This window comes from Ciconia boyciana, unplaced genomic scaffold (genome assembly GCF_034638445.1).
Source record: "Ciconia boyciana unplaced genomic scaffold, ASM3463844v1 HiC_scaffold_49, whole genome shotgun sequence".
Classification (NCBI taxonomy): Eukaryota; Metazoa; Chordata; class Aves; order Ciconiiformes; family Ciconiidae; genus Ciconia; species Ciconia boyciana.
The window spans coordinates 44,418-49,883 of record NW_027328417.1 but is presented as its reverse complement, the minus strand read 5'-3'; the positions used below and the strand labels follow the sequence as shown (position 1 = coordinate 49,883).

Here is a 5,466-nt window from a genome sequence, read left to right as displayed (position 1 = left end):
TCTTCTACTCGGAGGGTGGCCAAGCCCAGGAGATATTGCCCAGGCAGGTTGTGGAGTCTCCATTCTTGGAAATATTCAGGACTACACGGGCCAGCGTCCTGATCAACCTGCTCTCGCTGACCCTGCTTGAGCAGGAGGGTCGGACCTGACCATCACCAGAGGTGCCTTCCAACCTCAACGATTCTGGGATTCTGGGCCTCGGTGATCGGCCGCTCATTGGTCACGATGCTCAGGATGCCACTGCACTTCCTATCTATGGAGAGGACAAGCTTCTTTGGCAGCTGTGTGGCCCAGCCCTTCCTGCTCGCAGTCATGGCCTACGAGCGATCTGTGGCCACGTGCCAGCCCCAGGGATCCCCCGTGTCATGCGAGGGAAGGTCTGTGCCATTGCGATGGCAGGCCTGAGGGCTGGGGCCACTCTCCCTCGCTGGCCCCAGTGGCACTCACCCTATGGTTGCCCAGCCGCAGCCCCAATGTCATTGACTGCTTCTTCTGTGAGGTACCGCCCATGCTGGCCTGTGCTGAGCGCTGCCGGACTGGTGTGCTCCTTGTCTCCAAAGGTGGTACCAACTCCCTGGTGTGCAACCCGGCCTTGTTGGGCTCCTGTGGGGCGATTCAGCTCTCCACCTGGCAGCAGATATGAGAAGAGAGACGCAAGGCACTTGCCACTTAGCTGTGGTTATGCTGTTCTTCAGGCCATGGTCCCTGATCTTCGCCCGCCTCACTACCAGCCTCTCCCGGCACAGAGGAGTGTCCGTCTTCAACGGTGCTGGTGCTGCCTCTCCTCAAGCCACTGATCTAGAGCCCGAAGAAACACAAGGTGAGGGAAGGAGTAAGAAAGTGGGAAACAGAGTGGTATTCACCAGGATGTGCAAGGATGCTGGAAGGACTGGGAGCATCCAACTGGGGCAAGTTTCTTTCTGGAGGAGGGAGGTGGGACGGAGAAGGAGGGGTTGCAACGACAGTGGAGAAGGATCACACACTGGATGGGAAACATGCAGAGGAGAAACGGGAAAGGAAGGCAAGGGAAGGCAAGGGAAAGCAAGGCAAGGCAAGGCAAGGGTAGGCAAGGCAAGGCAAGGGTAGGCAAGGCAAGGCAAGGGTAGGCAAGGCGAGGCGAGGCAAGGGAAGTGAAGGGAAGGCAAGGCAAGGCAAGGCAAGGGTAGGCAAAGCAAAGGAAGGGAAAGCAAGGCATGGCAAAGCAAGGCAAGGCAAGGCAAGGCATGGTATCGAGCTCTTTTGATGGGTGTCTTTCATGAGTTGTTCTTCATCCACAGGGACCCCTTGGCTTTTCTTGACGCAATGCCCATGTGTAAGAGCCATATGTGGAATTACTCTGATGAAAACGTAATTTGCAGGCAGTATGTGTGATTGCCTTGATCACAGAGTACATGGCTTCTGTGGTGAATGCATGGCTGCTCTGGAGGTGCGAGGTGGTGCAAGCCAGCTCGTGCTTCCTTGGGACTTGGTTGTCGGTGGTAGGGCTCTGTGGGCACCTCATGGTACAGTCAGTGGGACCAACTGGTGAGCAAAGTCCATCCCAGTACAAAGGACTGCTCGCAGGGGAAGAGATCCGTGAAGAGGCTTGCCAGCTGCTCTACAGAGACAGGACTCTGGTCGAAATGGCTGGCATTTGCTCCGAGTTTTCCATGGCAGCCCCTCCGCTTTGTGGGGACAGCACCTGGGTAGTTATGGTATGAAAAGGCACGGAGAAGTCAAGAAGAGGAGGAGCTATCCCGTTAGGGGATCGCCGCTAAAATGCATGGCTGATGGATTAGGCGGTACAGACAGGTGTTCCCTGTGGGACCCCGTTGACAATCTTTCTACCCTTCCCAGCGTGCTGCCTTCCGCTCCTCCATACAAAATACAACCGGTGTCATGGGTGGTGGCCTCAGCCCAGTGGCCTTCTCCCAGGGAAGAAAGAGAGACGTACCATGTGGGCAGAAAGCCCGGGGAAGAAGGAAGTAGAGCTGCATGTCCCGAGAAGTGCTGGATGGAGAGGGCGAGGTAGAGATTGGGATTGGCGTCATGGGAATGGCGTCATGGGCTGGGAAAAGCAGCACTGCTCAGCATGGTGCTCTGACACAGATGCTACCCTGCCTCTGGCTGTGCGCCGGGTGGCCAGAGAAGTCGACCAGGGAGCCTTTTTCCCTGCTGGAGATGGCTGTGAGGGTTGTGTCCCTGGCCGCCTCCTGTGTCTCCTTCTGCCTGAGCACTGCAGTTCCAGTTCTGGGAACCGTCAGCAGGTTCCTACCTGCCTGCCGTAGGTGCGCGGCTCCCCTTGGGCAGCCTGGCCTGGGCTTTTACAAGAGGCAGCAGTTTTACAAGCGGGTATGAGTGCCTGCGAGGATGTTCAGGGCCCTTGTGACCGAGAGGAGTTTGAAAGGTCGAGCTGTGGCCTGGCTGCAGCAGCTGGAAGCTCCCAGCACTGGAAAACCTGGTCCTGGCCCTGGGGAGCCTGGGGCCCAGCACAGGTGGCAGCTTGATTCCCTTAGTTTGGCCGAGCAAGTGCTTTAACCACTAGGCGGTGTGAGTAGAAAAGGTCCCTGGGGCAGAGGTGTGAGAACCCAGGCAGCCCTCAGAGTGTTTTGCTCCACCCTTTGGGCTGAGGTTTGGAGGTGGCTTTGAGCTGGCAGAGGGAGGAGAACACAGGAGCTGGCAAGCTTCAGCTGCCACTTCCTGGGAGCTCCCTGGGCACCTTGTGGAGTGGGCAGCGTGACACGGTCCAGGTTTACCCGGCAGCCTTGGTGGGACTGGCGGAGGCTGGTGAGACAGGGGTGTCAGGCTGGGGAGGAGCAGGGCAGTGGGTCGGTGGGACTGCCAGCGCGGGAGGGGGAAGAGGGAAGTCCTGAGCCTTCGGCAAAACCGGGAGCTATCCTTTTGGGAGAGGGGAGTCTGCAGATGGCGCGTGGCAAAGGATGGGGGACGTGTTGTGAGCAACGGGCGTGAAAGGGGGAACAAGACCCTACGCATCCCTTTTGCCGATAACGCAAATCCTCCTAGGTACTGTTTCTACGTGCGTGCCTAGAGAGACAGAGAGTGAGCTGTCAGGAAACAGACCACATCTGCACTTAGAAACTCCGCCTCTTCTAGCTGTGCTGGAGGAAATGCTGGCAGCCTGACTGGGGATAGACCAGATCCCTGCAAGACCTACAAGGAAGGCTCAGTCAACGCAAGGAGAGCTGAAATGCTGCAGAAGCACCGGCTTGTAGTTGGAAGCCACAAAGGGAAGTGGGCGAGGAATAGCCCACCTCTCTTCCTCGGCTGAGGGAGAGAGAGGTTGTAGCTGGAGACGTCTTGTGGCCAGAGGTGCACCGGGGAGAGACGCACAGGGGCCCGTGAGGAGCAACCTGTCTGACAACCAGGACCACCACCACCACCACACCTGCCACAGGGAGAGGGGCCCTCCTGAGGCAAGAGCCGCCAGCCAGGGAGGGCTCACAGGTGCTGCTGGAGGCAGAACCAGCTCCCAGTGCCACCACCAGCAGGCAGTGCGGCCGGGGAGATGGACTCCTCACTCAGACAGTGGTTGGGCTCCCGCATCATCTGCAGGGCGTGCTCAAAGGCTGAGGAGGGCATTTGTGTGCGGGGATGCAGCAAGGCAGGCCTCCGGGAACACCGGTGGCTGTCCTTTATGCCCGCAAGATCTCCCCAGAGCGACACCTTTCTCTCTGGAAGCCAGGGAGAGCGTGCGGAGAGAGAAGGACCACGCAGAGGCCCAGGCTGGGATGCAGCAGAACTTTAATGAGTTGAAAGAGGGGAAGGAGGTCCTCTGAGTGGGGCCCACGGTGCAGGGAGCACCAGGGGTAGCTAGGAGTCTTTGCCCCTTGGCCAGGGTGGAGTTCGCACGTGGCGTCTGCCTGCCTGCCTGCCTGCCTGCCTGCCTGCCCCTGAGAGGGAGAGGGGCAGCAGGTCCTTCCTCGCATGGGGCTTAGCAGGTGCTCACAGCCCAGGGCAGCAGAAGACAACAGAGAAAAGAGAGAGAGGAAAGAGAGTGAGAAACAGGCACGTTAGACGAGGGCCATGTTTTCAGAGGGCCCAGGCACGCCTCTGCCTGCCTGCCTTTGCAGGTGGAGCGGTGGATGCTCAGCCCCCCTGAAAGAGATGGCCAGGATCTCTGTGCTCAGTCCACTACCATCTTCTGGGTTCCTGGGGGTCCTTCTGCGGGGCCGCCTGTGGCAGCTTTAGCAGGGGAGGCATGTTCTGCCGCAGTAGCGGCTGGAAATGCCAGAGAGGTCACAGCACCCGGAGTTGATGGGCACTCCCTGAGAGCTGAGGATGCTGCCAACGGCAGCGGAGGTGGAGGATCCCACAACGGTGTTCTGTGGGAAGGAGCTGAGGATGGGTCCGGGCAGGGTCACCACCACGGGGGAGGGCTCGATGACGACGGTGGAGTTCTGGCACTGCCTGACACAGGGCTCGGTGCAGCTGTTGGCCAGCGGGGTCGGGCCGCAGGGCTGGCAGGGCAGGCACTGGTTGTAGCAGGACATGTCTTGGGGCTGGAGGTGCACCTGGGAGAGAGGGCAGGGGGGAGCACGGGGGTGCGTGAGGAGCAGCCTGTCCGCCCACCACGAGGGAGCCAAGGCATGTGCTGGGCGGGGAGATGGAGGCTGTGCAGGGAGGCGCACACACCTCTTTGCCTGTCCCCCTGGGCACCATGCAAAGAGAGCCAGGCCCAGGAAAGCTCTTTCCTAGACAAGAGCCCCAGAGTCCCCTCAGCCCAGCCCCAGCCCCTCTCCACGCCAGACCTTCTCCCCGCTTCCCCTCCCAGGAGTGGCAGCCCCAAGCCCCAGTATAGGACAGAGCTTCCAACTCACTTGCTTCCGAAGGAGAAGAAGGGGAGCGAAGCGGATGAGAGAGTGAAGAGCTGGGGTGGCTTTTATACTGGTCCTGCACTGCCCCAGGTCCAGAGGAAGCCTCTGTGGAAGTAGTAATTTTCTGAGAAGCTCATCTGAAATGCAAAACATCCCAGCTAATGATACGGGCTGTGTTTTGGCTTCCTGCACGGCTGCCTTTTCATTTCCTTGTTTGGTCGTGCCCGCTCGCTCCCCTTGGAGGTTCCTTTTCATTGCTGGGGTGGGAGACCTAAGGATTCCTGGGACAGGAGCACATCAGTGCCAGCAGCAGATGAGTCCCAAGTGCCGGAGGGGTCGCGTGCAGGCTGGGGACATTGGCCTGGGGCACTCGTGTGGGCTTGTTGGCAGCCCCACTGGCAGAAAGGGCCCAGCTGCTCCCAGCCCTGCAATCCTCGCCTGCATGCCAAAGGGTTCCCGAGCGGGACAATGTGCCGCGTCCCCTTCCTCCCACCCTCCAAGCTCTCTCTGATGGTCACTGGCAGGCTGCTGCAGCTTTTGACTGTCTTCCTCCTAATGCCGCTCTGGGGAGGCCTTTGTGTGCCTGTTGGGCCTCCTCTGCTCTCTAGGCTCTCTCCGGGGGTCCCCTACAAATACCAGCGCCGTCAGCGTG

The 5,466-nt window shown here is 59.6% G+C and overlaps 1 pseudogene; it reads right to left on the bottom strand.

The window, feature by feature from the left end:
• Positions 1-4,184: 4,184 nt before the first annotated feature.
• Positions 4,185-4,960, bottom strand: LOC140645932 (feather keratin Cos2-3-like; annotated as a pseudogene).
• Between the last annotated feature and the right edge of the window lie 506 nt (positions 4,961-5,466).